We start from the raw sequence: 23,617 nt of genomic DNA, 5'->3' as shown, positions 1-23,617 counted from the left end.
GACAAATAATCACACACATAAAAATCCTTTTGAGTTAGACAGTGGTTGCTGTAGGCTATTTCATGTTATCAATGATCAATAAATCTATCAGTAAATACGAAGCTCCTACTAAGTAGAAATCACTTACACTATAAAACCTTTTTCTTTCTTCTGAACCTCCTCTCACTTTCCCCTTCCACAGAGAAATGGGAGGGAGCTACAACACAGTAAGTCCGGCGGGGTTTTTTATTTATTTTATGGTTAACATTTTTGGAAGACCTCAGATACTCTTCCTGTTTTGTATTTCGTAGCAATTGGTGTGGAGTTTGGGTCAGAAGTATAAATTCTTGTTAAACTACAGAAGGAAGGATAGGAATTGTTTATTTTCTCTCTTTCTTTAAGATACTGAGTTTCAGGACCAAGTAATTTTTTTTAAATGTTTATTTTTTTGAGAGAGGGAGAGGAGCAGAGAGAAAGAGAAAGAGAGAGAGAGAGAAAGAGAATCTCAAGCAGGCTCCGTGGTGTTAGCACAGAGCCTAACTCAGGGCTTGATCCCAGGAACCACGAGATCACGACTTGAGCTGAAATCAAGAGTCTGATGCTTAACTGACTGAACCACCCAGGCACCCCCCGGGCTAACTAATGTTAGAAGGGTAGAAACACATTACACTTTTGAAGAACTTTTTCTCCTGCTAGTTGCATTTAACTCAGGAGTTCAGAGACTCAAGCCCCGCCCCTACTTCTAATGCACACTCACTATGAAACTGGGGAAGTCACTTCAGGTCTCTGAGCCTCAGTTTCCTCATTTAAAATACAGAGCTGGGGATGACAATTCCTCAAGTCCTGCCCAGCTTGGAATTCTAGGAGTTCCATTTAGTGGTCTTTATAAAGAGGGTTAACTACTAATGAGAACCAGGCAGAAGCCTTACACAGACCCCTGTGAATCCATGAAGCTGTAAGAGCATGGTTCTGGTACCTTCTCGGATTACTGAAACCCACCAGACCTGTCACTTGCTTCTCAGCAGAATGATTCTTTCCAGCAAATTTACACACCACATGATTCTGGCAGTTCAGCTGTCAAGAATCCAGAGACCACCACATTTTTGGCAGTTTTGTGGGTCTAAAGTCTTTCCTGTTTGATTTTATTCAAGACCCAACAGAGCAAGTTGTTGTGCAAAAACGGAGGCTTTCTGCATTGCATGTTTGTTTACCCCCCACAACCGTGGTCATTTTTATTCCTCTTGACTTAAATTTAGCTGTGTAAAAAGAGTAACTAATGTGATGGGGGTTTGTTTTGTTTTCTCAACAATGTCCCCAACTCCTTTTCCCATCTGCTGTCTCCCTCACCTCTCATCCCTCATCCAAATTTCTATCCATTTTTCCCTCTCTAAGTCCATCTTTTTAAAAAAAGTTTTTTAAACGTTTATTTATTTTTGAGAGAGAGAGACACAGAGTGTGAGTGAGGGAGGGGCAGAGACAGAGGGAGACACAGAATCTGAAGCAAGTTCTAGGGTCTGAGCTGTCAGCAGAGACATGAGGCTCGCACCCACGAACCGTGAGATCACAACCTGAGCCAAAGTCAGACGCTTAACCGACTGAGCCACCCAGGGACCCCTCTATATCCACCCTTCTGTTGACAAAACAACTTACCTTCTCTCTCAAAATAAGAACCACCAGAAATTACTTCCTTGCATCATGTGACATTAACCTCACTTTTCAAGGAAAAAACACAGAATATATGTTTTTATATCACATAATAATAAAATATCACATAATAATAAAAGAAAAAAGTAGGAAAATAATTTTAAAAAATACTGTGTTGGGGCACCTGGGTGCTTCCGTTGGTTAAGTGTCTGACTTCGGCTCAGGTCATGATCTCGCAGCTCAGGAGTTCAAGCCCCACTGGGTCAGGCTCTGGGCCGACAGCTGGGAGCCTGGAGCCTGCTTCAGATTCTGTGTCTCCCTCGCTCTCTGCCCCTCCCCCACTTGCACTCTGTCTCTGTTTCAAAAATAAATCAACGTTAAAATTTTTTTAAAATACTGTGTTATTGCAGTGAAGGCTGGCTTTCCTTTGCTGAAAATGTGACAGGAAGAGAAGAAAATAAACATACAGACTAGCTCCTCCATGCCAGGCACTTCCTACACCTCATCTCACTTAAGATCCACCATAGCCTCTGTGTTACATATCCATGTTACAGCTGGAAAAAGCCCTGAGGTTGATGTAGAGAGCTGAACTAATTTGCCCATATTCCAACAGAGCCCACGCAGTTTCCATTATATTATGCTGCTCACAGTACCCTGCCACTATCTGAAAACTGAAAAGAAGCATGTATGTTTCACTGAAATCAGTTTAAAAATCTCGTTTCCACAAAAGCACCTCAGCAATTTAATAGAAAAAAGAAAAAAAAATATCGAAAGGCAAATGCATACATATACCATGGCATGTGATAAAATAATTACGTATTTCCTTCGAATGGGTGCACTTATTAAGTCGCTGCTGCCTGCCTTTGCTTCACTGACCCCACTTTCTGCAGATGAATGGATTTTTGTACCCACTCCTATTAAGGATACAGTTCTATTAAAATCATTCTCTTCACCCTCAGAACATTTTACCATAGCCAACTATAAATATTTACTCTCATTTGACAAGCAAGAGCCTTTTTAAGGGAGAGAAAAACAGTCTGCATAGAGGGTTTAAACTTTTGAACTTTACTTCATCCGCAAGAACTACAGAGAGGCACAGTCTCGGAGGCTCCGTGTCACCCACACTCTTTCATTTGTTTGTTTGTATTTTCATTCATGTGTTCTTCTTCATGTAAAAAGGATCTGAATTACTTTTATGAAATGCTTATAAATAAGATAGAGATCTATAAAGAATAAACATCACAACCAGAGGAAATCAGAGTAAAATGTCAACACTCAGAAGACAAAAAGTAAAATGCAAATATACAGCGATAACAGAGATTATCTCTAAGTCACAGTCTAACGGTCTAAGAAAGAAATAAGTTCTAGTTAATGAATCGAGGTAAAGCTTTCACCACAATTTTGCTACCTAAAAGAAATTTCTCAAGAGTGAAACTGAAGGAGAGACAAATTCAAGTAGGAAAGGTTTTCCTCAACATCCTATTGCAACCAGATTCGATGAATCTTTGGAAAAATCAACTGTAATGAAGAATAAGTGGATAGGTGAAGACTTCACTATAAGACGAGAATATGCAAGGCTACAACTTCCTGGATTTGTAAGGTCTGTTTTTAATAAAGTCCTAACATGTGAATCAATGTATTTATCCACTGCAATTACAAACTTACACTTTACGCTTTAAGATGATGGAGAGAATAATTTTAAACAAATAAGACAAAATGAAAAACAAGGTACTAGCTATGAAATGGGCCTTATGCTCATAACTCACAATTTATACATTATTTCTTTAAAGAAATCACTGTAAAACACATGCAAAGCACAAAACCCATAAAAGTATACTTCAGTGAAGTATTATAAAGTAAACACTTACGTGATCACTGTCCAGGTCAAGAAATAAAACATATCCAGGACCCTAGACGCCTTCCAGCACCACTCCCCAAGGGTAACTACTGTCCTGATATTTACGGTATTATCTTTGCTTTCCTGGTTTTATCAGTTACCTATGCTCTAGTTTATCCCACTCTACGATTTATTATACAAATTACATCATAAAATATGTACTTCTTGTATCTAGCCTTTCCTTTCTCTCATTATGTTTTTACGATTCATTCATATTGTTAGAACAGCTCTAATTTCTTCAGTTTCATGGGTGAATAGGATTCCATTTTATGATATATAACTTGTCAACTGCACTGGTGTATTTGGGGTATCTCTAATTTAGGGCTATTGTGAATGCCATTAAGAACATTCTGTATGGTATATATTGTGGCATGGAATGACTGAGTCATAGAAAAAACTCATTTTCAACTTCACAATACCCAACAATTTTCAAAACTAGCTCAACCAATTTACATTCCCACCAGCAGTCTGGAGGGTTCACATTGCTTCCTATCTTCACCAACCACTGATATCACCAGGCTCTTTAATACTAACCACTCCAGTGGGTACCCAGTGGTCTCTCACTGACATTTTAATTAGTATTTTCATGGTTATTAATGAGCATAAGCATATTTTAATATTTATTGGACATTTAATTTCCTCATTTGTGAACTGCCTGTGAAGTCTTTTGTTCACTTTTCTACTGGGTTGATGTCTTCTTGTTACTGATTTATAGAACTTCTTTATATTTTTGGATATAAGTCATTTTATACTTAATACATGTTGCCAATATCTTCTCCTATTCTATAGCTTGCTTTTTTATTCTCTTTATGATTTTTCTTTTTGGTGAACAGAGATATTTAATTTTAATGTCTGTCAAACATCAACTTTTTGCCTTTTACATTTATGTGTATAATCTATGTGGAAGTGATTCTTGTGTGTGATGTGGAGTGGGGATCAGGTATTAGGATTTTCTATATGGATACCCAATTGTCGGGGCACCATTTACGAAAGAGTCCTTTCCCTGTTGCTCTACTGTACCTCTGCTGTCATCAAGCACTTATTTATATATGCATGAATCTGCTTCTGGGATCGCTGGTGCACTGCTCTACTCATCTGTTCTTGCCCCAAAACCACAGTGTCTTAATTATTGTAATTTTGCAGTAAATCTTGATGTCTTATAGAATAGGTCCTCTTACCTTGTTCTTCAAGACTGTCTTGGCTTTTTCTGGCCTTTTGCATTTCTGCATACATTTTAACATCAGCTTTAATTCTATAAAGAAACCTGTTATACTACTAAATTTACATAATTAGTTTGAAGAGATGACACCTTTAAAGTATTGAGGCTTCCAATCTATGAATATGATACAGCTCTCACTTATTTAGATCTTTTATTTTCTCTCAATAATATTTTATAGTTTACCACATAAAGAGCTTATGATAGGTTTTGTTCATTTATCCCTAGGTACTTGATATTTTGTGATGCTAACTGTAAATGGTATTTAAAACATTTTAGTTTCTGATTGATTGTGCTGAGCTCTGGATATACAACTGATTTTTACATAATGAATAAATGCAGGGATGGCAAACCTCCCTGTCTTATTTCCAATCTCAGAGAGAACATTTGCAACAGGGGCATGAAATTTTAGAGCTATCCTATAATGAGATCTAAAAAAGTTCTCTTCTATTCCTAGTTTCCTAAGATTTAAAAAATTATGAATGGACACTGAGTTTTATTAACCGCATTTTTCTGAATCTATTTGTGTAATCATGATTCTTACCCTTCAATTTGCTGATATCCTTTAATTTGCTGATATCATGAATTAAACTGATAATTCTAATGTTAAGTTGATTTTACACTCTGACAGCGGGGGGAGATAACTTTATATATTCGGCGCTTGCTAATAACTTTTACAACATTCTTTTGTATCTATACTACATTACACTCTTTTTGTTAAGTATCCAATGTTTACTGATCTGATAGTCCTAAAGTTATCACTGTATTTAGATTATTTTATGGCAGACATATGTAAAAGTAGAGAAGACAGTATAATAAACTGCTATTCCCACCACTCAACTTTTACCATTATCAATCTCTTCATCTATATAGCTCTCCTCCGCCTTGGCTGGATTAAGTAAATTCAAGACACTACATATCACTTCATAAATTCTTCAGTATGTGTGTCTAAAAGATAAGGGCTCTCATTTAATTAGATGCCATCTGACAAACGTAACAATAATTCTTTAATACTATTGTATTCCAGTGTTGAGAATGTCACCAGTGTCTCCTAGTTTGTTTTTACAACTGGTTTGTTTGAATGAAGATATAAACAAGAACTACAAATTGCATTTAAATTTAATTAAATTTCTCCTAATCTACAGTCCTGCTTTTTTTCTTGCCACTTATTTATTAATGAAACTGGGTGACTTCCCCCACAGAATTTCTCGCATCCTGGCTTTTGCTTATTGCATTTCTACAGTGTTAGTTACCCTTTGTCACTTTAGTTGTACTTCCTATCAACTAATAATTCAAGAAGTTTAATACAATGTGGGTTCGATATTTTGGTAAAAAAAATGTTATAGATGGTATTTATATTTCCTGTTGCATCAGACTAGGAGGCATATAATACCTGTTGGTTTCTTCTTTTGTGTGTTAAGAGTGATCAGTAGGTTCAGGTATAATTACCTTCTCCATCAGCCTTCTAAGCCACTATATCCATTTAGCACCACCTATATCCATTATTTCATTAGAAATTGTAAAATGTGATATCAATTCTATCCCTTTTCCACTTTTTTTTTAAAGCTGGAAGTCTTCTATAAAGAGAAAATTTCTGGCATCAACTCTTTGATTACCCTGCATTAGAATCTGCAAAAGGGAAATAAGATAATTCCTTGATTCTTTCCTTTTGTCTTCTATTTTCAGAGTTGCAGTTGGTTTACCCTATACCCCCAAAATGTGACCAATGAAACATTCTATTCCTTTAGGATAATATTCAAAGTAAAATACACCTTTTTCAGACTATCTCTATAATTAAAACAATATATTAAGATAAAATAACCATCTAAGATAAAGAAATATACATTATCTTTGAATTAAAATACTTTTCAATTTTATACAAAACCTGATGGTATTTAGCAATAAATACCTGATACATACCTGATGGTATTTAGCAATAAAAAAAAAGATGTTCAATGTGCTTCTTGCTATTTTATGTAACCACAGCTAGAACTCCCCATGCTTTCCATATTTTTCTACCATTCTAATAACTGTGAACTTGCTTCAGAGGGGTCACTGGCTAACAAACCCTTTAGGATAAAAAGGATTATCCTATCACATAAAGAGTCTTCCTGGCATTTACGTACATTCGTGTGCGTTTCCCATAGAGAAAAAAGATCACTCTAAGTAATCATGGGTATGGCTGGAACAAACCAGATAAAAGGCAGGTGGGTCTAGATCACATGAGAATCTTATAATACGTATTGAGTTATCACTGAAGCTGCTTCAGATTCCAATCATCAAACTGCCAAATGCTCAAAATCGGTTATGTTTTCTGATGGGCTTGGGATGATTAGAACAATTTAATATCAGTATGTTAAATTTTCTAAGAAGTCTTTGTGGTTCCTAATATTCAAGGAAAAAATGCGTGATACTAAAACTGCAATTCTCTGAATGAAAGTATACATGGCTGATCAGAAAGACAATGTCAATCTTCCTGCTGATGCAGTTTTCAGAATTCTCCACTCGAGTATCATAAGATGAAGAGTATTTTGACATTAACCGTGAAACACACACTGGGAAAATACTTAGTATGCGTGATTTCTGAAATAAATTGCCATCCCGATCCTAACAGCCATAATGCGTCAAGCTAAGTATCTCCACTTAATGCTAAATAAATATAAAAAAGAGCAGGATTAACATATTTTATTTTACAATTTTACTTGCCTTGACTGTTTTAGGGCCAAGAATTAATCATTTGTGTAACCATAAAAGTGAGGATTATGAACATCTTTTCTTTCTACTGCTAATTAGCACTGTGCCCCCAGAACCCTTGGAAAAAAGAAAGGAAGGGCTGGGAGTGCATACAGAGTCAAGAAAGTGTTGCTTAACAAAGGATGATTTATAAAATGAACAACCAAACAGCAGATCTCTTAGGACCTGGAGGCTTTTTCTGGTCTTCACCTAAATCTATGCATGAGGTTTTGTTCTGTTTTTTGTATTTGCCATTTTGGGATGCTCACATTTTTGGGTGGGGATCAATCAACAAGTTTTACGATCACAGGGAATCTGTTCTATTTTTCCAGAAGTGAGATGAAATTTTAGACTCTTCAGTGAAATTGTCTTTACTAATACTATGGTTGTTTCCACTGGGTTTGAAAAGTTCAATCATTGGAGGTAATCTGCCTTCTGTGTACCAGCTCACCTGGTACTTTAAGCACAAAAGACTGGAAAGCAGGTTAGTTTTCTCCTTTGTTGCAATAATCCCTTTCTATGACACTGACCAAGGTTTTCACTGTTCAATTTCAGAATTTTTATGCTCGGATATTAAAGCGTAGAAATGGCTATGGATTCCTTCTCCCTCCTCCATGAATCAAAAGAGGAAGACTTCAAGTTAAGGAGTTCAGAAAACAAAGTGTCCTGAGTCTATATAGTCAGCTTGTTATAGAATGAGGAATTGCAAGCAAATTCACTTTCACTTAGATCACAGAAATTTAGGCCAGGTTCCAACTGAGCGCGCGCGCGCGCACACACACACACACACACACACACACACACACACACACACTTTCATTATCTATGAAACAATTTATAGAAACTAGAGTTTAGGATAAAAAAAAGTTTCATGTTTTGAGAGAGAGTGCACAAGCAGGAGTGGGGAGGGGAGCAGAAGGAGATTTTTAAGCAGGCTCCCTACACAGGGCTCTATCTCACAACTGAGATCATGGCCTGAGCCGAAATCAAGAGTTGGATGCTTAACTGACTAAGCCACCCAGTTGCCTCTGTTTATAAACTTCCTTTTTAATATATCAATATTTTGAAACAAAATTGAAAACAAATGTGGAAAAAAAGTAGGTTAAGGTTTTAAATTAAACTAAAAGTATCAGTTGAAGGAAATCTGTACACTTATATAAAAAGGTTTCACTATTCTGTTTTTTTTTGTATGTTATCCCTTAAAGTGAAAAGCTCTAAAAAACACTGGCAATTTTATGCAATTCAGAGAATCTACCATTTGTGAATTAATGGGGGGGGGGGGGGGGGCGGGGGGGAGGAAGTATTAGAACCAGTAAAGCAAACCAAGTGGCCAGTGACAACTGAATGGGATTTCTTACTTTTCTCAAGTGATGAGAATGGCACATGAACTTATACCATTCCCACTAGCTCTGCTCTTTAACAAGTTGAACATAGTTAATGGGACAGGGAAGTATTCTGTAGCATATGTATACTCTCTTATGCAAATAAATTTTTAAACAGGTACCCTACAATGTCTTTTTTAAAAGAGTTATCATACAGATTAATATAAACACACACAAATTAACTACTCAATTGCCATTTTCAAGAAATGGTTTGGTGTTTCCATTCCAGGGGGAGTAGCAGGTGAAAAAATGGCAATTTACAGATAAAAAGGCAGGGGCAGAACAGAAGACAGGCATAGTTTTAGTTATTTCTTCTCAGAATATAAATTCCAAGAATGAGCTAAGAAAAAAGCAGCATCTGATATTCTAACTCCAGACTTTCCAATATATTGGAAAGATTTTTCTTCCGCACAGTACTTGGCGTGCCACAAATGTCACAATGGTAACGATAACACTACATATTAGTGTCTCTAAAGATTGTGGCAGAACATGTATAATAAGTGAATGATACAAAAAGCCAAGACCTTGATTACTCTGTAAGTCAGCCGTGGCAATGTTACCCTCATTCTTTATTTCAATTTCTTTAAATTTCTTTTTTAAAGTTTACTATATATATATGAGAGCTAACACACATTTGCTACAGTTATAGAACTATTTCCAATACTATCGGTCCCAAAGCATCAGTACTAAACAGCTACAAGACTTCTCAGTGCCAATGTTAATCAGAAACCTTCAGAAGAATTTTCAGATTTCCATACAGAGTAAAATACATCACTAAAATATAATAACATATTTTCTTAGATAAATGCCTTTATTTAAAAAGTCAAAACAGCCTCTAAGGTATAACTCTGTTTTAAATAACCACTAGAAGGTTATTACAGTCTTTAATAATTCCAGTTCTGTTTTGATTACACAGCTATTTCAAGAATAATCAAATACGGAGCCAAAATTTCCAGTTTAGAATGTGTTTTGTTCAAAGTATACCACATGTTTTAACTTGGTTATGTGAATTAAATTATGGTTATGACTTTTTTGTTACAACAAATTCTCCCTCCAAAAAAGATATCAGTTTTCTACCCTTATAATTACATATATATTTCCAAAAAGAAATCCCAAGGAATAATACTAACATACATTAAAAACATTATTAAATGCTTGAGAAATTCATTATCACTGTAGGAACTTGTTAGCAAAGGCACAATTTATTTTATTATACTTCATGATGAAAGAACTTCATGGTGAAAATTCTATTTTATAGCTATACCATAATAATGTGTAGTATAGATCTAATAATTTTCCTATAAGTAATTCTTAAGAAAATATCCAAGGAAGAATGAAAATAAAGCTACGATTTTGTTAACTTCCAAAGCTTAAGAGTAAAGTGACTAAAAAAAAAAAAGGGATCTTTCTTTTAAAAAAAACCCTAAAAAACTATCTCTTATATACTTTAGTTAATATAACATAAGCAAACCTAAAAATAGAATATTTTTGAATCAGTACAGTATAATAAATTAATTTTCCTTATGACCTATCTGAGAGACACTAATGATCAGCAAAATATCGAGTCAGAAACAACAGGGAAGTTGCAAAAACAATAGCATAAATTATGACAAGGAGCATATTCTCTCCTTTCACTAAGCCTACTGTGCTAAAATCTGTAAAATTTTTGCTCTTCCTGAAAACACTATAAATCCAGCACTGCTCATTCATTAGAGAACTCCTAGCCAATTTTAATAAGAAAACTGATTTTATGTTGCACCATAAACACTAAGGAGGTGTTTTCTAAGAACTCATATAATCCGCAAATGAGTACCTTCATTTAGTAGAAAAACGTTACGTAGAACATGGAATAGCTGAAAAATGAACAAGTAAGTTCTGCTTTTGGTCTGGATGAAGGAGGATGTTGTACTCTTGCCCAGAGCACAACAAATCCCCAGATAAACCTCAACAAAACACAGTTTATCTATCTATCATCTATCTAATTTGGGAGAGAGAGCATTTGCACACATGAATGGGGGTGAAGTGGGGGGAGAAGGGCAGAGGGAGAGAGAAAGAGAGAAGAATCTCAAACAGTTCCATGCTGAGCATACGGGGTTCAATCCCATGATCCTGGGATCTTGACCTGAGCCAATATCAAGAGACAAATGCTCAACCAAATGAGTCAATCAGGCGCCCCAACAAAAACATATTTCTGTAAAAATCATATATGAGTTGTGAACATATGGAAATGTAAAAGAATTAAACAGGAAGGGGTCACTTTCATATCTTGGACCTGTGAATGAACTTGGGAGAATGAGCCCCCAGAGAAGGACGGTTTATCAGGCAAGAAGAAACCAGTCAGACTCTGGATATGTCTGTGGGCTCACTTGTTAGATTTAAATCTGGAAGGGCTCCAAGTACAATCCTCTCTGGAAATGCACTGTACCACACATGGCAATTTTACGAATCACCAGAGGTTGGATATGGAGGGCGCACGACCTAGCTTACCTGTGGCGGTGCACCGGAGGACAAGGGCCAGCTGCAATTACAACTCGGAAGACACTGGCTACAATTTTAAAGAACTGCCATAAGCCACGTGTGGGAAATAAGGAAAGACTGAGAACACGTCACAGACCAGAAGAGATTAACAAAAAGACATGAAGACTAAATGCAATGTGGTATCCTGGATGGGATCTGGAACAGAAAAAGGATGTAAGTGGAAAACTGGTGAAAATCAAATGAAGACCGGAGTTTAATTCAGAGTAATGTACCAATGTTGATTCTCAGTTTTGACAAATACATCACCCGTCACTGTAAGATGTTCACGTCAGATAAAACTAGATGAAGGGTGTACAGGATCTCTCCATACCATCTCTGAAACTTATCTGTAAATCTAGGGATTACTCCAAAACAAAAAGTTTATAAACCAACAACACAAAATTAAAAAAAAAAAAGTAGTATGTCCAGGAAAAGAGGAGACCATGGGGGCTCTCTGACCCGTGTGGTTTTGAGGCGCATTTGCCCTCACATATCTTTTCCGCCACTGTTTCTCAGATGTAACACTCCATGTGAGTGAAAATCACTGCTCTCAAGTGTACTCACAGACTGTTCATTCCCTCATACCGTAACACTACGATATTCTTTCCTGTCGGCCAAAAAGCATGAAGCTACAAGACGCCTGCACTGGTTTCACTACTTCTCTATGTCATCTGACCCACTCTAGATGGGTCCAGGAATTTCAACTTTAGACTGTTCAAGGCAAAAGTAACAAATTTCTGCCTATTTTGAAACTTACTTTTAAATGTCCCAATTGTGCAGCCCTTTAAAACAAAATTTTGAGAGTCTCAATGTGTGTTTCAAGTGAGTGGTAGTAAGCTGCCTCCAACACAGTCACACAGTCAGATTATCACTCAGACACTGCTAAGAGCTGTAGTTTCCACACATATGTAGTGTTTTTGGTTATTTTAGTATGTTGTGTTTAACTTATTCATGTCATGGACTACAGAAAAAAGGCAGGAAACATAAGGATGACAAGTTTTGAACTTTCCTGTGAATTGCATTTATCTGATCAAATTTCTTATGCAACAAATCAAGACATCTCTGGTACTTCAGGAAACAAATGTTAAAAGAAACAATATAAAGATCACTCTCACCTAACTGGTTATTCACACCTGCAAGGAGAGACTGTAGAAAAGTGCTTGCAAATAGAATCCTGAAACATTCTTTCTTGTCCTTTAGAAACAAAACAGGAACAAAAAGAGATTTTCCTAGTAGTCAAAATCCAAGAATTCCAAACATCCAGACATGAAAATAGCTTTTGATTATTTGTGATGCCTTAACAAATAAAGAAACATAATAAACACCTAAAAATTTCTCAACAAATAGTTTTTTATGTAATTTAACAGAATATATTACCAGTTATGCAGAGAAAATGGAAAATTTTTCTTTATTACTAAGGGTTATAGTAAAATGAACTTTATATAATCTTTACAAAATTTTTTTAAATGTTCATCTATTTTTGAAAGAGAGAGAGAGAGAGAGAGAGAGAGAGTGAGCACACACATGAGTGGCAGAGGGGCAGAGAGAGAGAGGAAGACACAGAATCTAAAGCAGGCTCCAGGCTCCCAGCTATCAGCACAGAGCCTGATGTGGGGCACAAACCCACGAACCATGAGATGATAACCTGAGCTGAAGTCGGACGCTTGACCGACTGAGCCACCCAGGTGCCCCTACATATTCTTTAATATAATATATAATCTGATATATTATACCATATCATACAACATATAAAAGTGACAAAATGAGATTTTCAAAATTTCAATGAAGGAACCATGGATCACTACTTAGAAAAGGGTTCACAAATTTACAAAGGTTAAAAATGCTCAACACCTTGATTTACAGATGGAAAAAATTGAAGTCTCTAATTTGTTTAAACTCATACAGAGTTTAGATGAAAGTGATAGTGTTAGGACAACAACCTGGTTCTCTTTCTTCCTCACAGTCTTTCCACAACATAATGTTTCCTTTAAGGTACTTGAGCCTTCTTCTGGGTGGCTACCCATCAACAAAATCCTTCCCACTATGCAAAGTAAGTCAGAAAACCCTCTCATCCTTGGACTTCCTTGTACATAGGCCATGAATTTAAAGGCAACTCTTTAAGCCCACCTTCAACATCAAAACACAAGTCACAGAAATCACACATTTGTACAAATGGTTGTTCCTAGGCTCCTAATCACACCCCTGTTACCCAACATAGCCCCACTGTTCCTGCCACGAGAGGAAAGCTAAAAATTTAGAGTTCTGGAATAACCTTTAATATCTAAAAGAGAACAGAAAATAAAGAAAAGCAGAGGGGTATAGAGGATCTCTATGGGAAAATTCAGCCAAGTCAAAGGTGGAATAAGCCGTCATCCTGCTTCATCACTGCCCTATTCCAAGTCCCCTCAAAAAACTAGTTCTCAGGTTATAGGACATTATGATTTGAGCAAGGATTTTGTAAGTACAGATCTGAAATTTAATTATTCTTATAATAATAATTATCTTTACCACCACTAACACTTATAAAGAATGACTTGTTTTAGAAAGTACAGTCCAAATTTCTGATATCTTGAGTATAAATGAACTTTTGGAACAGTGTCTATTTGTAATTTCTGGTCTGAAACCTCTTTCACAAAATAACGCTCTTCTAAGCCAGAGCAAAAAAAACCCCAACCAACCAACTAAACAAACAAAAAACCCACCCCAAACCTCACATATTTATTTGACTTTATGATTTGTATTCTCTGTAAAATAATAATCTTGGCAGGTAATTAACAAATAAATAAAGTGATTAAAGCATTAAGATATACAAAGCTGTAACACTGGTGATGACCATATCAACCATTAATTCACACATGTATTAATTTATTCAACAATTGTTTATTGAACACCTACTATGGGTCAAGTATTGTGCTGGAGATAAAAGCAAAAGATGAATGTTCACCACTTTTGAGGATATTATAGGTCAGTAGAGACAGCTCTGTGAACCAAGCTGAAAGACTGGTAGGGTACTAACAGGCTCAAATGAGGCCACAGAGGGGTAAGGCAGGGGTCAATCATAGAATTATGTGGAAAAGGACAGGTGTCAAGAAAGGTGTCAGGGAAGGGGTGTTCAAGTTTGAAAGATAAGTTGGCCTTTGAAGGTAACAGAGGATAGGGGAGGAGTGCAAGCCCTTCCAAGCTGATCAGCTGAAGTATGACAGACTAAGCACACTGGAAAACAGCTAGCAAGCAGCTTGGGAGAGCTGGATTTTAGGGAAGTGAGGTCCACCAACAGCCAAGGCTGTTAAGGCTGTTACTGCTAAGAAATATGATTTTATGCATGAATAGTTCTTAAATAAATAAATAGTTCTTAACTGTTTCCAAACACAGACTTCAGAATTTAAAGGTGACAACAAAATCAGTAACTGCAGTGTATTTATTACTATGAATCAAGCACTTTACATACATTTCTTAATTTTATATTTACAATTGTAGAAATAGGAATTGTTTCATTTTTTTAAAATATGAAATTTATTGTCAAATTGGTTTCCATACAACACCCAGTGCTCATCCCAACAGGTGCCCTCCTCAATGCTCACTACCCACTTTCCTCTCCCTCCCACCCCCATCAACCCTCAGTTCATTTTCAGTTTTTAAGAGTCTCTCTCTTATGGTTTGCCTCCCACCCTCTCTAACTTTTTTTTTCTCCCCTTCCCCTCCTCATGGTCTTCTGTTAAGTTTCTCAGGATCCACATAAGAGTGAAAACATATGGTATCTGTCTTTCTCTGTATGACTTTTTTCACTTAGCATAACACTCTCCAGTTCCATCCACGTGGCTACAAAAGGCCAGATTTCATTCTTTCTCACTGCTAAGTAGTATTCCATTGTGTATATAAACCACAATTTCTTTATCCATTCATCAGTTGATGAACATTTTAGGCTCTTTCCATAATTTGGCTATTGTTGAAAGTGTTGCTATAAACATTGGGGTACAAGTGCCCCTATGCATCAGCACTCTTGTAGCCCCAGGACAGCATTCCCCCCTATTTTTGTTTTTTTCTTTCTCTCCTTACTTTATCTGACTTTCTTCTCAGCTCCCCTTCTGCCTGAAGGAACTTGAAATGTTGGGTGTCCCTCTCTCAGCCCTGGGTTTTTCTTCTGTTCTTGGAGGACTCTATAATTTTAATCAAAAGAATAACTAGAAAAACTGGACAAAGTTAAAAAATATATATGCTTAAAAGCACTAGAGAGGGGCGCCTGGGTGGCGCAGTCGGTTAAGCGTCCGACTTCAGCCAGGTCACGATCTCGCGGTCTGTGAGTTCGAGTCCTGCATCGGGCTCTGGGCTGATGGCTCAGAGCCTGGAGCCTGTTTCCATTCTGTGTCTCCCTCCCTCTCTGCCTCTCGCCCGTTCATGCTCTGTCTCTCTCTGTCCCAAAAATAAATAAACGTTGAAAAAAAAAATAAAAAAAAAAAACAAAACACTAGAGAGCCAAAAAGTCAATGAAGATTTAAGGGAACCAGATGAGGAAGGCAGAAACCCAGAGAGGTGAGTTTGAAATCGGGGCCTCTTCTCAGAATCAGGGCAACACCAATTCCACAAGAAATAAAGAAAAGCCTAAGAAGCCTCAAGAAGCCTGGGGCACAAAAAACATAGACCAGTACCTCCCAAGGCAGGTTGGAGGCTAATAAACCCTCCATGATCCGTGTGGTAACCCAGAGAACTATACTATAGGAGTAAGTGTGAACCAGACATAATACAGTTCTCACTGGCCTGAAGCACAACTTCAAATCGCCTCAAACTTTGAGAAATGAATTAAAAGTGATGCAGGATTGCGAGTGCCTTTAGCTGCTCACCAGAAATAAAGGTAAGTTCTTTCTGTAGAAAGTGAACATCGTCATTGTAGGCCACAAATTTCTTCAATAACTATAAAAAAATAGTTGATATCAATAAAAAATTATCAGATACACAGAGACCATACAACATGAAAATACAATAAAACTTAAAAAAAAAAAAGAGGGAAAAACAGATGATAAAACCAGATCCACAGGGGCTACTATGCTTTAAGGAGATGGTTCCTGGCTTTTTTTTTTTTTAACATGCATAATAAATGCAAAGAGCTACAAGATAAAAATCAAGGTTTGTCAGGGAACTGTAAAATATTTAAGAGACAAAATGGAATTCTAGATCTGAAAAATATAGTAACCAATATTCATGCTTAAAAGGATAGGACTAAAAGCAGATTAGACATAGCTAAAGAGGAATTAGGAAAGAGGTCAGAAGACAGATAAGAAGAAAACTGACAGGCAACAAAAGAGAAAATATTGAAAAAAGACTAAGAGATAGAGAGCAGCAGTAAAAATAACCTAAAATATCTGTAAGTGAAATTCCAGAAAGAGAGAATAAAGAAAAAAGCATAAGCAGTATTTTTAGAGATAAAGATTCAGAATTTTCCAAAAACCAACCAATGGTATTAAATACACATTTGAGATGTCCTGCAAATCCCAAGGAAGATAAAGAAAAAGAAAACTATACAACAGAACACCTTAACAAAAGGCTAAAAAACAAACACAGAAATTTTTCACAGTGGTCTGAACAAAACAGATTACTCTTTAAAAGACATTTTGATGGCTGACTTCCCAATATAAAACAACAGAAAGTTCTAAGATTTGGTGGAAAACAACCACTAACCTAGACTTCTAACCCTAGAGAAAATACCCTTCAAGAATGATGGCAAAATAGAAACATTTTCAGAAAGCACACAACAAATACAAAGAGTAAGTTATTTTATATTTCAGTTGAGCTAAAGGATCACATCTATTCATTACAATTTGGGAGCTATGCAAGTTAATTATTCAATGGCTACAGTGATTGTCCTTTCTAAAAAAACTCTACAAGACACTGAGGACAAATACTGTTCATAAACAATTCAAATCAATTTAGAAACTGATGGGTGGTAGAAGGATTAAGAAAAAAGGAAAGAACAGCACTCCTCAATTTATAAAACATTTGAATTTCAACAAATGGTATCAGTACAACTAATCAATGTCAAAAGTATTTATTTTTATTTGCCTTAGGACACTGTTCTATTTGAACCAATTTTATAAATGCTTTTGAAGTATATAGTATATCACTTATACATAGGATGCCTTTTATTACAAATACACAGATCGTCCTGATAAAAGCCTTCTTAAAGTAGTTGAATGCTCTAGCCTGTGATTTAATTTTGAGGCAAGAAATGTCTTAACCATCTTTATAATCCCTATTGCATGCCTAGCACACAACTAACTGCACTTAGTAGGTTCCCCAAAATAATTTACTTACTAAACAAAATTCAGAAAGACAAGAAAAGCAAGATACTTCATCAGTTCAATTTCTAATGAGAAAAAAATTATTCTCATTTCAAAGTTAGAACTAGCAGATTTAATATAAATTTCAGCCCTTTCATCTTTTAATAGAAACTACTGTAATGAAACTGACTTCATGGAATCATTTTCTTCTTTTACACAGATTTAAGAAACAAGTACATACAACATGAAAGGGGATCCCTTTGAAAACTTACAAGTTTCCCACAGATTTAGATTATAACAGAACTACTTTCCAAAAATTGCTGACCTGGTTTTAAGAAGTTTTTCCATTTTTCAGCATGTAGAAAAGGTCATCAGTGGCATGTGCCTCCAGGGAGCTTAACAAAAAAATACAGGTCATAGCTACAGCATGAAGATTCAGTAAGTTGGTAAATTAATTATATACATGATGTCAAGAAAATCTGACATAGTCACAATGTTGAGAAAGGGTCTCCAACAATTAGGACATTCCGTAATTCATAGTACGTGATGACTTTGGGGAAAATAACAAAAGAAGTGGGCATGAATAACCAATATGTGTAAACTGTCAAATCTGGGTAATTAGGAAAAACAATGTGACCATAAAGGGAATAAGGGACTGAAGATTCGGTGTGAAGTTTCTCTTTACTTTTTATAGAAAAAGGTTAAGTTTCTCTGACTTTCGAAAAGAATAAACACATAGCTGAGTCGATTTTAAAAAGGAGTTAAGACAGAATAAAAATCAAGCTATAAAAAATCACAAGGCATTGTATATTTTTTTAAATATCATTGAGCCCAAAAGAATGGCATTAAGAAACCAGTCGACTATCTTAATTCCCTCATATTGCTGGTTAGTAGGTAGACACAAAGTAATTTTCCTTCTAAAATGCACATATCATTTAGATTTATTAATGAAAACTACGGAAGGGTTTGTTTTTTGAGCCATCCCAATGCAAATGTTCACGATACGGTGTCATTTCATTCTTGCATTAATACAAATGTCCCAATTCCCATCCATGTGTCAAAAATCACTGACGGCTGGAAAACAACAGAAATTTATTCTCTCCTGGAAATGAATCAGAAGGCAGACCATCATTCGGTAGCCAGCATATGATTCAGCAGAGCTTAGCTAAAAAGTATAAAGTTCAAAAACAACCCCCAAAAGGCTCTGGAAGTAGTGGACTGTTTTCACCCTTCCTGGAATTACTACTGGCAGCATCTATGAACTTCTGCCTGTGTGCGTAACTGAAGAATACACCGGGATGACAAAGTAGTGACTTTTAAAGAGCAGCCAACAACAAGCACTTAGGGACCCTTTCAGCAAATACAGGTAGGAGAAACACAAACGTATGACAAGAGGTTTCTATGACTGATAATGTAATGAAATGGAAAACAGGGCATGAACACCGGCTGTGACTATTTAAGCAATCTCTCAGAAGAGATAATCAAATGTATTTACAGAAAATAGGATACTTTTTTTCTGTATCTCATAAGATGGTTATGTTTGTAACTTTTGGTCTTGGCTTTAAGAAACGGCTGAATTAAAAAGTGAATCATTTACAAACAACAGTATTTCTCCCCTGGGATGTGAAGAGATGCCGGAGTAGGCAATTTCAGCTGGAGGAAAGCATCCATAGAGATGCACCAAAACTAGGTTTGAAATCTCATGTCTCTTCAAGTGAGGCACCCTCTTTAAAGTAGCGCCAGACCTGCCCTCACTTTTGTAAAAGGCGACACCTCCCAACAATGAGAGAGAATCAGTACCGTCAATGACAGAGTTCTTGTATAAGAAGAGCTGCAGTGGAGCATTTTGCACTCATCCCAGCTATGGAAAGAAACTAGAAAGTCTTTGGAAGTTCAGGGGAACTGCCTTCTTTTGAGCTCAAAGCTGCTGATATATGATGCTTTTTCTAAGAAGGGTTAAGCATCCAACAAAAGATGGGAAGAAAAGTACAAAAAGATGTAATGGACATATGTGCTTTTTGTGTTTCTTAACGTTCTTATAATGCTTATAAGACACTCTGCTTTTGTGGTTTAATAATGTGGCTGGTAGTCTAACAGGCACACTCATCCAGGGCACCACAGCTTTCAAGAGGAGCCACGACAGGTGGGGTCAGGTCAGCTACTGGCTGTCACCCTCCATTTCTGACTTCCCTCTTGAAAGCCTCTGACCCGAAGCCTGCCTGCCCCCGCTCTGCCCTCTTCATCATCTCACTGTCATAACTCAGTTTCACTGTTTTGTTTTGTTAAAAAATGGGTCCAAATTTGGGGAGGACGTGGAGTTACCCTCTCTTGTGCTTTCATATTCTTTTTGGTTGTCCTGAAAAAGCCTAACTTAAAAGAAATGCAATTGCACAATCCTTGATCTCCCCTGGGACTCTTCCACAATTCACGTCAATAGTTTTTGAGTTACCAAAAAAATAAAATTTTGTTTAGTTTTAAGACTTTAACACTGGCTTTTGGCAGACAGTTTTGTCACTTAGCTTCAATCCTTTGAACCTGTCCCCACAGATATTTCCTACTGTCTGAGCTTCTATGGTGGCAGTGGCCAAAGGAACAAAATGAATGTGGAAGCCTATAAAAGTTATTTGTCTAGGGTTCCACTAACAACGGACTGGTCCTACACAATTTGACAGTGGTATAGAACCTTAGAGCACTGCCATTAATTCAAAGATGTGGGAGGGTCCTCAATAATCAAGAAAACACGTGATAGAGGGAAAAGAGGCAAATATCTGGGATACGTATCAGTAAAGGTTACTTTTGTTTTCTCCATCCCCACCCAAACAACCTAGGTAATGTGCAGCCCAGGCTTCATCTCCTCCCTTCCCTATCTTTTTGGTAGAGGGGAGGTGGTATCCTGGAATGAGCATGCTTGGCAAAGGGAAAAGAAAACACGGAATGAACAGGCTTCATGAGAAAAGATGGGGCAAGCCTTCTTCCCAGGGAGTAAATGGCTCTCCATGGGCCAGGGGTTAATTGCAGGAACCAGACCCTGGCAGGAGCACAGGGATTGTGCAGGAGTTATGCTGTGGTGGGGGTGGGGAGAGCATGGGAAGCCTGAGGGTGTTATCTGAGCTTTATTTTCTTCATATCCACAGACATCTTTCACAGAGCTCTCAAATGTAACTCTAATTCATGAGAATGAATTTTAAAAGCAAATATTATGGAAGCATGATAAGGATGGCTGCGGTGTCATCCCACCTGACCCTTCTCCTGTCTCTACTTGACCAAATTCATCTTTCAAGGCAACTTTAAATTATCATTATTTCTGGGAAGGCTTCCTTACGCTCTCCCTACCCATCCCCAATTAGCAAAAGTAATCTCCCCTCCCTTACTTCACGTGTGTCCTCTTTATGATGTATTCCTTCCTACTTAGTACTATACATAGCTTGGTGATCCTTTAACAGACAGACTATAATAAACTAATTTTAATACTTTGGGATTGAAACGCAGAGACAACATAATACATCGTCTCAATCCCCAAGTATTTAAACAGACAAAAAAAAAAAAAAGCCTACCTAGTTGAATAAAATCTACAACCTAAAAAAAAGGAAAAAAAAAAACACAACAACTAACAAACAAACATCCTCCCCCCAAAATCATAGCACATTAATTTTGTTAGAAAATTACATGGACAGGGAGGCATCTGGGTGGCTCAGTCGGTTAGGCACCCGACTTCGGCTCATGTCATGATCTCATGGTTTTTGAGTTCGAGCCCTGTGTCGGGCTCTGTGCTGACAGCTCAGAGCCTAGAACCTGCTTTGGATTCTGTCTCCCTCTCTCTCTCTGCCTCTCCCCCGCTCATGCTCTGTCTTGTCCCTCTCAAAAATAAACATTAAAAAAATAAATAAGTAAATAAACATTAAAAAAAATTAGAGGGACAGAGACTGAGGGGGAAATGCTACAGAAAGTGAAGAGCAAAACCAGGAAAACAACAGGCAAATGGGAAATATGGCTATTTTGCTTATTTCTTCTCCAAGTAAAGGATGACGTGAAAAGAGGCTAACATTATTTTTTTCAAAGTAAATAAGTATTACTGACTTCAACATAACTTCAAGATTTTTATGTGATGGCATAATCAAGAAAGTATATTGGCTATTTGATATTTCATTATAAAAGATAAAAGCTACCAGTGAACTTGATTAAGTCAATGTAATTTTTTCTAGTTTATCCCCAACTCCAAATGCCTTTAGATAATGACTTAATGTTAGTCTGTTGTATATTCTTCCAGTGTTTTTTTTTGGTATACTTATCCACTTCCACCCCCACAGAAGATACTAAAAAACATGTACAGCTCCATGTCTTTAAAAAAATTTTACATATCCCCAAATCCTTCTATTTTAGCACATATAGCTCTTCTTCCCTCCCTCCCTCCACCCTTCTCTCTTTCTTCTTCCTGCCCCCACCCCACCCTTTTAAGGAGAAGCATATTATTTCTTTGTGTGACCTAGCAAGTGGCACTGATTTCCAGAAGAGGTGTTTGTGCAGGTGGGTGGCAAAGACTAAAGCAAACTACTACCATAAAGTGCTAACTGAACAAATTATTCACAATAGGGAAAACTGATCTTTCTCAGATTTTCCCAGATTTTTGGAGCAGTTTGGAGAAGTTAGGAAACTGTGTGACATATAACTATCATGACTGTATGTTTTCTATCAATGCTTAAAAACACTAACATCATGTTAAACATTTATACCCTTAATTAACCCAGAGGGAGAAATATTCCAATGCCATATTGTATTCAGTTGGTCATGTACAAAGTCTATACACTCTTGTCAAAACAAAGTTCTAACAGCCTCATTTCAAATCTGCACAGGGAGTTAAAACAAAACAGATAAGGGCAATGTGGCTGTAGGTTTGTTTTTGTTTTTTTTTAAATGCTGAACAATGTTTCCTATTTTTATCTCATAAAAATGTTTATATTTTATTCTCAAAACAATTCATTATTTTTCATCTACAAGACATTACAGCCAAGTCAAGAAATGTAATGGCCTCTGCTGAGAAGTATCCCCTAATTATTAATCCTGAAACATAAACAAACACTGCATTGTTTTTAGTTTGATGGGTGAAATAAAACAGAACAAATAAGGAATTGTTTAGTCCCATCATCAACAACACCCAAATATTTCTCAGGGAGGACCTCTCCTTTTCATAATTAAATTAACCTGTAAGTTTACCAAATAAACACTATGAACAGTACTTTCTATTTTAACTATTTTAACACTACCTCACTGTCCTAGCATTTTTTAAAAGAGTAAATACAAGGTTTTGTGTATTTTTTAAATGAACATTTTGCTGGAAGACTTAAAATAAGGTTGACATAAAAATTCCAAAACACTAGCATGATCACCTGTAGCAATAAATACAACATATTTGGGTGAATCTGTTGTCAGAGTTCAGGAAAAAAAAAAAAGTCAAAACTATAGCCTGCCCAAGAAAGTGGATTACCATGGAAGGTGTTAGGATATAGGAATGGAAAGAGATCAAGGGGTCACTGATAGCATCTTAGTTTAGCCAAAAACATCACTTCAGATATTTTGTTGTTTTGTGAAAATATTAAATGTGCTTATCCACAATTTTGAAATTTCATATGTTGTTGTTTAATGTTAACACTAAGTAACCAAATATAAAATCAATAGATTATTATTATGTTTATGTGATTCCAAAGGGAAAAAATTACATTGCAAATCAATGTTGACTTCAGACCCACATTTTAACATTTTTTGGCCAATCACTTCAACTAGCACATAACCAAAATAGTCCTAGAAATATTCCCTTTAGATATTATATGTCCTATTTTCAAAGATGCATACTGCATTTTTTTTAGTGTAATACACGTAACTTTACACTGAAATGGTACTTGGAAAACCTTTTGGTATTAGTAAGGCCTATTATTATCCTGAATGTCATTTTGCCAAACTACATGTATGTATCTTACACAAA

General features: G+C 36.5%; 2 protein-coding genes across 3 annotated transcripts in view; one reads left to right on the top strand and one right to left on the bottom strand.

The window, feature by feature from the left end:
• The window catches only part of NT5DC1 (5'-nucleotidase domain containing 1), a 140,646-nt gene that overhangs the window by 59,896 nt on the left and 57,133 nt on the right, over positions 1 to 23,617 (bottom strand). The gene's annotated exons all lie outside the window — the stretch shown is intronic.
• Positions 18,691 to 23,617, top strand: part of COL10A1 (collagen type X alpha 1 chain) — a 45,523-nt gene continuing 40,596 nt past the window's right edge. The window contains exon 1 of the mRNA XM_003986480.6: positions 18,691 to 19,006. The gene's annotated coding sequence lies outside the window, so the exon portion shown is untranslated. The remainder of the gene's footprint in view (positions 19,007 to 23,617) is intronic.

The sequence above is a fragment of the Felis catus genome, chromosome B2 (assembly GCF_018350175.1).
Source record: "Felis catus isolate Fca126 chromosome B2, F.catus_Fca126_mat1.0, whole genome shotgun sequence".
NCBI classification, from domain to species: Eukaryota; Metazoa; Chordata; class Mammalia; order Carnivora; family Felidae; genus Felis; species Felis catus.
Note: the sequence above shows the minus strand (reverse complement) of the source record. Positions and strands in the feature narration are given on the sequence as shown.